Genomic DNA, 11,559 nt, shown 5'->3' with positions numbered 1-11,559 from the left:
ATTGCAGCACTTTCAAAGCCGACATTGCTGAGGGTGAAACAGCTAAATCCTCAACAATGTTATAATTCTGATCCGCTCTCGCATGTGGATTGAAAGCGGACTTTCGAAGTATACCCGTGGCGGGCGGTTTGATTACCAAATTTGGATTAGGTTTCTCGATCTGTAGTGGATCGGAACCGGGAGCTGAGGTTGATGGATTAGAATGAGAAGATTCTGCTTCTTTACCATCAACAGGACTTTTACTACCATAATCTTGCAATCGAGCCGCAATCCTAACATGGGACATCATCAGTATGGGTTCTTCATTGGCACTCGAGGACGAACCTATCATCTTACTGTCTTGAGCCGGAAAAGGATCCTTCAAAACAGCAGGAGTTTTGGAACCCTTGACAATCTTCGCAACCTTTGCACGATGAGGGCAGTCTCTTGTAAAATGTTCATCGTCACAAATGAGACAAGGATAACGAGGTTTGCGCTTTTCATCATTGGATTCCGCCTTTTCAGGTTTCTCCTTTGAACTTTTGTCCGTTTTATTCTTCTTTTTTCCTTTCTTCTTCCCACCGGATTTTGATTTGGCTGTAGATGACTCTACAACGTGAATATCGGCGGAAATCTCTGCAGAAGAATCTCACGTTGGGGAATCAGGCAAGGTTATAATAGGAGAAGAATTCTTGGAATATTTCTTCTTACTTTTAGTGTTAACTGTACCAATCATACCATCGGCGACATGAGATCCCGAAGGAGCTGCAACGATTTGATTTTGCTTGGGAAGATCGGGGATTTTCTCGTGTAACGTACCTGACTGAGTATAGAACAAGTCAAGGTACTGTGCTTGAGCAATTACTTGCTCCTCAGTAACAACTCCGGCTTTAGCAACATCTTCAGTGATCTTTGGCAACAAAGATTTTACAAACCACTCGGCCAAAATCTAATCCGGAATAAATACCTTCACTAAACGCCGTCGACGTCTCCACTCATGAATATGATCTGAAATATAAGTAGACGTCGATTGTTTTAACGAAGTTAACAATTCCGTGTCATTGTCATATCGGACTGGCAACTGAAAATGAGTTAAAAACGAGGTAGCTAACTGACTAAAATTATAAAATGTGCCTCGCGGTAACTCAATGTACCACTTGGACGCGAGACCAATTAGAGTGCGCTGGAAAAGTCTAAGACGGATTGAATCATCTGAAATGGAGTTAGACGCACACTAGAGGTGGTAAGTCATCACATGGTTCGACGGGTCCTCTCCTGATTTACCTTCGAACTTGGGAATGTCACTGGGCAACTTATTTGGCATTGGCGGCCAAAACGGAAGATAATTAATGGGATCGTTCGTTAGGCGCGACAAGTCAGGCAAGTCCAAAGTTGTGATAAACGGTAACTGCCGATTAGGATCCCTAAAACTCTGGGTCATGAGACCAGCCCCAGGAGGAGGATATCCAGGATAACTAGGAATAGGAATTGCGTTTGGGATATTGTATCCTCCCGGAAAACCAGGATTAACCGGACCGTATTGGGGTTATTGAGGTTGTTGATAACTGTACCCAGGATACGGTTGATACTGATAGACTGGCTGCTGCACAGCAGGACCGAATTAGTACTGTCCCTGGTACGGTTGATAAGTAAATTGTAGCTGACTTGTGACAATCGTACTTGAACCAAGTTGTCCTACAGGCATCTGAACCGAAGTTTGAATCGTAGATCCAGACGGTGGTAAAGATGTCTGAGGAGTAGATACATGAACAATAGAAACCGGAGCTGTCGATACTCCAGAAGTAGGTGGGGTAGATTGAACAGATGTTGCGGCAGTTGTAGCAGTCATTTAAGGTGGAGTACGAGGTGTACTAGGCCCAGGCTAAGAAACTGCCGAAGGTACAGAAGTTTGAATGTTAGACTGGACTGGTTGCTGGGGTGAACCATAAACTAAGGGTTGTCCAGTTTGAGATGACCACTGTACATTTGGCTGCAACACCTGTTGAGTTTGCGATGGATCCCACACTATATTCATTCCGGGGTACTGACCGATAACAGGTTGAGAATATGAGGACCATAACCGGGTTTAGGGTAGGATTGATAATTGAAAGGTACATTTCCGGTTCCTTGAACATACGTTTAACCGGAGGGTGGTTGGAAACCTTGGTTCGAGTACTGACCTTGGGGTTGATAGCCTTGAGGCACGTACTGATATTGGGGTTGACCTTGAGGTATAAATTGATACTGAGGTTGATCTTGGGGTACATATTGAGTCTGGGGTTGACCTTGAGGAACGTACTATCCCATAGGTATGTAGTGTCCTTGAGGTTGCTCCCCAGATGCAAATTGTGTACCTTGAGGTTGCCCCCCAGGCGTTAATTGAGGCTGCCCCCCAGGCGGTAACTGGCCACCTTGAGGTTGAGGATTGGGAATAGAACCTGACATCATAAGAATGTCTTCTACGCTCAACGGCTTAGTACCATTGCTTCCAGTTAATAACCCTTGCTCAATGGGTTGAGGAGATGCTCCCAAAAAAGTACCAGAAAATGACTGATACTCAGAGGGAACAGAAGGACCGCCATACAAAAAGGATTCGGGCGATTGAGTAAACATGGACAACTGATTCGACATATTTAACGAAGGATAATAACCTCTAGGTGTTGGGTGATAAGGAGCGCGAGGTGGTGAAAAACTTAACCCTGAGTTTTCTAAGAAATTAGTCAAAGAAAGATACCAAGAACTGCTCCTAGGTGGACTGTAAAAAATTGATTCACGCTCCCTTAGCTCAATAATAGGTTGATTTTCAGGGATAGGGATGCCTACTTCTTCTTCCGGAGCAAGTTCTTCAATAGCAATAAGTCCAAAAGGAAGATCTTGGGTGATTACTCTTTCTACCCTAGGTGAACCAGGACCACTAGAAGTTGGAGAAACAAACCCCGATGTCAGAGTAGCAGCAAATTCAGTTTCAGGCTCGGATATTTCAGGTTCCTCACCTATATCACTAGTAGATGAAAAGCTACCAGTAACTTCGGAAACAGACACCGACTATGGATTATAATCTGCCACTAACGGTTGAAAATCAGGATGTACTATCAAAGAAGATTCTCCTTCTTCAGGTAACCCAACTCTACTGTCTTTAGGAGTTACGAGGACTTTCAAGCCTTCAAGCTGGCTCGGTACTTCCTCAGGAGGTTGGCCCCGAAGTCTACGGAACTTCCTCAGTAACTCAGCCATGTTTACAAACTCAGGAGATTGGCCCCGAAGTCTACGGGACTGCCTTGGTAATTCAGCCACAGTTAAAAATTTTAACTACTTCACACGCAAAGAAAGTAAAATCTCAATGAAAAGCACCTAAAGTCTCTAAAGAACCAAACAAATTTGAATCATATGCCTAAAGAATCTAGGAGATCAAACACACACAAATAGTAACTTTCCGTACTGAAAACACTAGTTGGTGATGAAATCCAACGTCGCAGAGTTCAATACAGAAATGGCGGTTGGAAAAGTTACCCCAGCAACCTGCTTAATGAATAGACTAGCACAAGTTCCTCCACTTAACCATCTCGAGTGAAGAGAACCCCCCAGAAAATCCAAGTGAGTCTAGCTGACGTCTGCTCCAGGTACAGTGGGATCTTCCCACCACTATCACTTCAGGAAGATTCCTAAAGAATATGGCCACTAAGGTTACCAACTGAAACAAATATACCTGGGGGAACAGTCTACGATCCGATACGCACGCAAGGGCAGAGTAGCAAGCTCAATCCCCTTAAAGGCTCCTTGACATAATCCAAGGTTTACCAACAAGTGACCCCAGGCTCCTCGCCAATGGTTAATCCGAGGTTTACCATTTTTAATATGTGAATATTTGGCGTCGTTTCCAATGAGGAAGGATTGATTCCCACACTGGTTCGGACACGATCTCGTGCTTCTCCTTTAAGAGGAGCTTTCCCAGAGCATAAATGCAACAATTGGATTTCTTCCCTACCACAAGATACAACTACTTGTTTGTTTTTACTGTCTTGGAAAGTTAATTACTCTCCTACTCCAAGACATTAGCCTAAGCTAAGTTGGTGTATCAGAGCCCTAGAAATAAAAAATGTTACTAGATGAATTTTACTTTAAGCGTTATTTTTATTGGTTTTTGTTTAAGTCAAAAGGTGCGGAGATGAAACTCGTGGTATGAAGACTCGACTCAAAATCACTAAAAATGCACCTAAGATGATTTAAACAATCTTTTTCTCTTCGATGAACTTCTAACTAAGAAAGAGTTTGAGAATGCAAATACTTTTGTAAACTCAAATCTTTCCTAATCAAACAAATTAAAAGAAGAGTTTTTTGTCCTTTCCAATGCACTCAAAACGAGACAACTAGTTATTTCACAAAAAATTCCCTTTTTCGTTTCAAAGCACTCAAACACTACAAAAAAACTTTTTTTCAAAAGAGATTTTTATATTTTCTTATAAAACACTCAAAACGAATGAAAATGACTAACTTTGAGATCTATAAATTACAAAAACCTATTTGAAGTCAAAGCCTACTAGATGTCTTTTTTAAGGATGTTTTACTTAGCTAGATGTAAGCTAAGGACCAATTTATGCAGAATCACAAATAAGTCAAGAACAACCAATTTTGTTTTCTTTTTGAAAATGAAAATCCAAACTTTCAAACACAAGCTTTTCGAAGTTTTGTAAAGAGAAAACTCAAAGTGGATTCCTCAACAAGGGGAGATTTCATAAATGGTCAGACTCATAAGAAGGCTGGTAGACACTAAGGTGATCTGAAGTCTCTACAGCTTCTAAGCTCAGAGCCACTACACAACCAAAATGAAAAACAAGCCCAACAAGCAAAACTCCTAGGAATTTCACCTAAAACCCTAACACTAACGAAATCAATCTAAGAAAAGCTTCTGACAAGTTATATGCAGGTCTGGGCAGTGGATAACAATTTCTAAACAAAAAACTAAGCTGACTAACAGAGGAAATCTTAGGTTTTTCAAAATTTTGACAGGGTCCGCAGGCCCACAGTTGACACAGGTGCGGTCCCGCTCTGTGCTAAAAGCCAAGATGCGGATAGGTACGCACTGTGTCAAACGGCTAGGGTGCGGTCCTCTCCCAAAGCTATGAAAAACAAAAAATAACCCTGGATCTACAAACTCTACCCAATTTTACACACAACAAGCCAAAAACAGAAACAAAAACACAGTTTCTCAGGTCAAAGTAAAAACAAGGAAAACAATCAAGTCCCCAGCGGAGTCGCCATTTTGTCACACGGAATAAGTCGATCTTGCGGACAAGATAGACCTTCCTAGAATCTAAAGAAGACCTAATGACAAGCAAACCAACCAGACACTATCTTTCTCTAAATATGCTTTTATAAACAATGGAAAACAAGTGTTTTTAGGGCCTACCTTAGGTCCAACACAAGTTTGTGGATGCCCTCGCTCCTTTGATCCAAATGAGTTCCTTTGTCGTGAATCTGCAAACACAAACAAGGCAAACAAATTAAATAGCACCTAAAAAGCCAATATCATAAAACATATTTAACATGAAAGTCAAGGAGTCCATGAAACAAATAACATAAGATACTTGTTGAGAAAAATGAGTTTGATTGTATTAATTCAAAAGAAGAAGAACTTTACAACCTTTGCCTTGACGCTGTACAAGCTCCTCCCAAGGTCCAACAAGAAGTCTCCTCTACTTTGACAAGTTTCACTCACTACCCAATGAAGCCAAAAAGGTATGTGATCTCTCCTCTTAAGCTCAACTAGGAAGTCTTGATTTCACCAACATTTACTCTAAAAATGTTTAGCTTCTAACCTCCTTAGCAACCAGCCCAATGCCTATATCTATAGTGCAATGGAGGGAGGTTACTAAGTCCTCCTTCAAAGGGATAAAGCCCTCCTTCAAAGGGATAGCTCCTCTCATCAAGGGATTAGCTCCTTCTCTTTTGGGATGCATGAACCACCTCAGAGCGAACAATCCACGTCAAAATTCCTTCTAGAATCCTCTAGAATTAACCCAAAGTGAGTTTTTAAAGATAAAACTTGCGCCTTTTGACTTTCACAGGGGTCTGCACCTACACCGTTAGGGACAGAGTGGGTAGGTCCGCAGCTTTTGTAAACAGAAGGTGCGGACCGCAGGTGACAGTGAGAGAAAGTGCGGAACCAAAGTTACATTGATTTTTAATGTCTTTCTCTCATTTCCAAAGCTTGACTTGAAGAGCTGAGGTCTGAGACTTGCTTAGGAGGACAATACAAGTGATGATAGACCCATACTAACTACAAATAATCATGGTGACGATATTTTTGTGTAACATACCCCTTTCACAGATGAAGTGTTAGACAATGTAGGAGGTCAGGAAGCTTATGCATTCACAGATGGATTCTTAGGTTATCATCAGATTGGGATTGCACCTGAAGATCGGCATAAGACCACATTTGCTATAGAATGGGGCTCATATCAATACACAGTAATGCCTTTTGGATTGAAAAATGCCCCTGCTATAGGGTGGTGGTCGCAAATTTTAAGGAATACATCCACAAGTTTTTAGAGGTATATTTTGATGATTGAATAGTGTTTGGATTGTTGAGTAAACATGTTGTAAGTTTAAGACTTATGCTCGGCACATGTAGACAATATCAGATCTCTTTGAACTTAAAGAAGTGCATATTTTGTGTACCTTTTTACATATTTTTTGTAAGCAAGGACTAATGGTGGATCCTGCTAAGATTTCTATCATTGTGAACTTACCTCCACCTAAGAGAGTAAGACAGCTTTGCACTATGTTGGGACATACTAGGTATTACAGGAAGTTCATCAAGGGGTATCCTCAGATTACTGCACCTATGGAGAAATGTTAGAAGAGCCTCGAAATATTGAAAGCAAAAATGGTAGATGCCCCTATACTAGTGTTCCCTTATTGGAATAAGGAATTTCATGTCCATGTGGATGCCTTGTATAGCTTTGGGAGTAGTACTAGCACAACCTGGTGTAGGAGAGATTGATCATCCTATAACTTTTACAAGTAGAAAGTTATCTAAAGCAGAAAAAAATTACACCACTACAGAAAGGGAAGGATTGGCTATGGTATATGCTTTGCAGAAGTTTAGACATTATTTGCTGCGGTCACACTTTAAAATGTTTACAGATCATTCTGCACTGAAGTATTTTGGTTAACAAGCCTATCTTAGGAGGAAAAAGTTGCATATGGTTACTATTATTCCAGGAGTATGACTTTGAGGTCATTGTCAAACCAGGAAGACTGAATGCAGGACCTGACCATTTGTCAAGATTGGAAATAGGGGAAGAACCAACTAGTATAGAGGATAATCTTCCTGATGCACAGTTATTTGCAATCAGATTTGTAGATAACCATTTCACAGATATCATTCAGTTTTTGAACACAGGAATGGCTCCTTCAGAATATACTACGCAACAAAAGAAAGAATTAGTGGTTAAGGCAACTATTTTTTCATTAATAGTAGGGCACTTATATAAGATGAGACCAGATGAGATACTATGCAAATATGTTCTTGAATATGAAAGACAAATGATTCTAGCAGAGGCTCATGAGGGCGCAATTGGTGGACACTATGTAGGAAAATCTACTGTGCAGAAGATTCTGAGAGCATGATTGTGGTGGCCTACACTACATAGAGATGAGAAGGAGTATTGCTGAGCATGTGATGTATGTCAAAGAACAAGGAAGCCTTCAATAAGGGATGAGATTCCATTGGTAGCACAAGTTACATTACAATCCTTTAATAAGTGGGCTATTGATTGTGTTGGACTCATCAACCCACCTAGAAAGAATACTGGTGCGAGGTACATAATTATAGCGACTGATTACTTGAAAAGATGGGCTGAAGCACAACTAGTAAGGGACTGTAGCACATAGACTGTTGCAAAGTTTATTTTTGAGTATATATTGTCTAGATTTAGATGTCTGAAGATTTTGATGAGTGACCAAGGTTCATACTTCCTAAATAAGACTATTGAAGCATTGACTGAGGAGTTCCAAGTTTATCATCAGAAGAGTAACCCTTATCACCCTGAGGCCAATGGAACAATAGAAGAATTTAATAAGATTTTGGAGAATGCACTTAGTAAGGTGTGCAATGTGAATAGAGATCAATGGGACCTTAGAATTCCAGTAGTTTTATGGGCTTATAAGACCACATGTAAAAAGTTGACAGGTCAGACACCCTTTAGGTTAGTCTACGGGCAAGAAGTTGTGATTCCCATGGAGTACATCATGCCTATCTTAAGGATTGCAACTTTTATAGATATGGCAGACCCTGATCTAATGAAGGAAATAATTGTCACAGTTGATTGCTTTGGAGGAAGACATATTTATAGCAGGATTCCATTAGCAGGTACAAAAAGCAAGAGAAAAGGCTTGGCATGAAAAACATATTAAGCAGAAGAAGTTTCAGGTAGGAGACCTTGTTCTCCTATATCATTGTAAGTTTGTGAGATTTATAGGAAAATTCAAGATGCATTGGTTGGGCCCATACACTATCAAGCATATTACTAATGGAGGTGCATTTCAATTACCAAATTTAAATGGAGAATTGGTTCAAGGAAGAGTAAATAGCAGTAGGTTGAAGTTGTACATCAGCAACCCTGCCCCCACAGCTTCGCTCTAAAGAAGAAAAGAGAAAAGTCTTAGTGCCACCTGTAGTTGAAAGTGGGCACTAGACTATAAAATACACTGCAAAGAGCTTCGATGTAGGAAGTTACTTCGCTACAGTCTGGATTATGTCGAAGATCGTAGGAGCCTGGACATAAGAGCGGTTGTTCACTATAGGATGATTCGAAGTTCGATGGAAAATATGACCGTTAAAAGGGAAAAGTTAATGTTAAAACTCATGGAAAGTTGCATTTATGAGGACAAATTGACAAGATCTAAGGATAGATATGCAATTAATGAACACAATCTGAGCTAATGATGGAGTTAGAAATTCAATTTTGTTATAAAATGCCGTGTCCCATTTGGATTTGGCACTTTTCTATCCTGAGAGTTCAAATATTGCTATTGCGGAGAAGTTACAAAAAATTTCGTTGTCGTATGTTGTCTGAGCATTCTTCGAAAGAAATTATTCGTATATTTTGTGAGAAGGGTTACCTGTAATCATGGAAGCATCATCTAAGATTCCCATAGAAGCATCATTACCCATGTAATACAGATCTCCACGAAAGAAGCCAACCAAAGAGAAGAGAACGAAGAAGAAACCAAACAAGAAACTTGTCGAGCCTTAGCAAGAACCTGAATAAGTCAGAGACAACAAGGAAGAAGTAGAGTAGGTGCAAATGGAAACAGATGGCGCAACGTTTCCATCGCCTCTACTACCATACATTCCACCAAGGAAATTGGATGCAAAACTAGTAAAAGAGTCGAAGGATGCGAAGTATGGAACCTTCACACCTTTATTACCAGAGTCAGTACCATTTGCTGGAGAAATCCTTGGAAAAATTCTGCAGCTGAAGTTTGCGGACTATGATTTCAATGATAGGAAGAAATACCCACAATTCACACCATACAAATATCTAAAGCAGGTACACTACCCTGAAAATGGTGTGAAGAGGTTAGAGCAACAACATTGGGCGACTAGATTGGCGCAGTTGAGGTTAATGAACACATTGAATGTGTTGCACTTCAACAGAAGTCCGTGGAGTATGGCTTGTGTATAAAAACTTCTCATGCTGGTGCACAATCGATGCCTGTGGATGGGGGAGAGGGTCCCTATAGAACAAATGCTCGTATGGAGAATCACAAGACTGCCATATCAAGGGTGGAACCTGTTAGTGTCAGTCTTTCCAGCCTTCCTCCAGTGATCAAACGTGCTCTTACAAAGTGATTTTGAAGTGTCAAGGTCAAATTTTGTCATTTCAGGGAGTCTTCAAGCAAAATTTGGTCACTAGGCATTAGGTCTAGGGTTTGCTCTCACTCTTTTCAAAGTTGCCCAAATTCCAATCTATGTCACTATTCAGCTGAGTCTATCATCATTCATAGGGTTTTCATTATCATCTCAGTGTCTAATGAGTGTTTTTACACCTTGTCCATGCTTCAGTTGCGCCTAGGTAAGGTCATTTTCCTCTCCTAGGGTTTTGAAGCCAATTTCTCTTGGACGGTCAAATCATCGGCAAAACTTGTATCCTGATGTTCATACACCTTCCCCTATCCTTAAAGTACCTTATTAAATGCTTCCCATCCCTTAGATCCGCCAAATTCCTCATTTTCGCACAAACCCTAGTTTCTAGCTACAACCTGGCAATTTTCTAGGTTGGGCCTGTGTTTTGCCCTTTTGGACCCCTTTCCCTCACTCAATCTCTGAGATTCCACTTTCCCCTGCTTCCTAACATCCCTCCCTACTTCCAAAAATTTCCCCAAGAATTTAGAAGCCCCTTATCCCCTTCATTTCACTTCATTTCGACAAAATTCCTTGTTTCACACATCGGGATAAGTTTCACTCAAAAGATGTTTCAGAGCAATCAAAGATGGATTTTGGAAAACTGAGAGAGGTTTTTGTCCACAACATGCCAAAGAAGAAAAACCTCCTTCACTTTTTACACAGGTGTCATGGTTTTAGAGAAATGTCAAAAATACAATCGCCAGATCCAAGGAGGTTGGCCAAGGCACTAAAACGACGGAAAATGGCCGATCCACTCCAAATTTTGGCCAAATCCTCTTTGAATGAGCATGGTACTTGATTAGGGACTCCCAGCCCAAATTTCAAGAAATTTGGAGAAAATTTTGTCAATTGTGAATTTTTTGTGCCAAACACAGGTTTTTGCCCTCAACGCGTAGCGCGCCGCGCGCTACCCTGAAGATGGGCAAGTCCATTTCTCAAAAACTCAGCATTTTTGGATTTTTCATGCAAAAATACACTTTCTCAGCAATTTCCAAGAGATTTCATCAAGTTTTGAGCCTCCAGAAGGTCAAAAAACATGCAAAAAATGACTTTTTGCCACCTTTTTGACACACAGGAAGCAGTCTTGGGAGATTGCAATTTTGGAGGGGAAAATGGTCACCAAATTCAGAAATTCCACTTGGGTTGGAAAGTAGACATCCATACCTTTCCAACAAGCCCACTTTTGCCTCATTTGGACTCCGGGAAGTGCCTCAAAATCAGGCCCAAAAGCGCGCTACGCGTTGAGATTCAGGGCGCTACGCATCAGGCTATTTTCACAGAAATGCACCTACAGCTCAGCAAAACGCAGTTTTGACTAGGTTTGACTTTTTGGAGTGGATTTTGATCCTCCTTGATGTAAATGATGTAATTTTATGATACTTTGACACTTATTTATCTCTTCTATAAGATTCATTCATAAAAAGTCAAAAATTTAATGAATGAATTGGTTTCCTAGCTTATAGAGGCAAGTTGTTTTGACTGCCTAGATTTTAGTGCTCAGTTTAGAATTGGTTGAAACAGCTCCTAGAAGGATGAGCTCGACCCCTAGAGGCAAGGAAGTGTGTTAGCTTGCCTATATTATGTACTTTCTTGGTCATTTTCATGGTTGGACTCTTGAGGGAGAAAGCTTCTATTGTATTACTCATTGTATCTCTGCAATTTTGGCA

This window comes from Pinus tabuliformis, chromosome 6 (assembly GCF_031772625.1).
Source record: "Pinus tabuliformis cultivar Carrire ecotype Pingquan chromosome 6, CPIR1, whole genome shotgun sequence".
Taxonomy (NCBI): Eukaryota; Viridiplantae; Streptophyta; class Pinopsida; order Pinales; family Pinaceae; genus Pinus; species Pinus tabuliformis.
The sequence above is the reverse complement of the archived record's forward strand: the minus strand, read 5'-3'. Positions refer to the sequence as shown.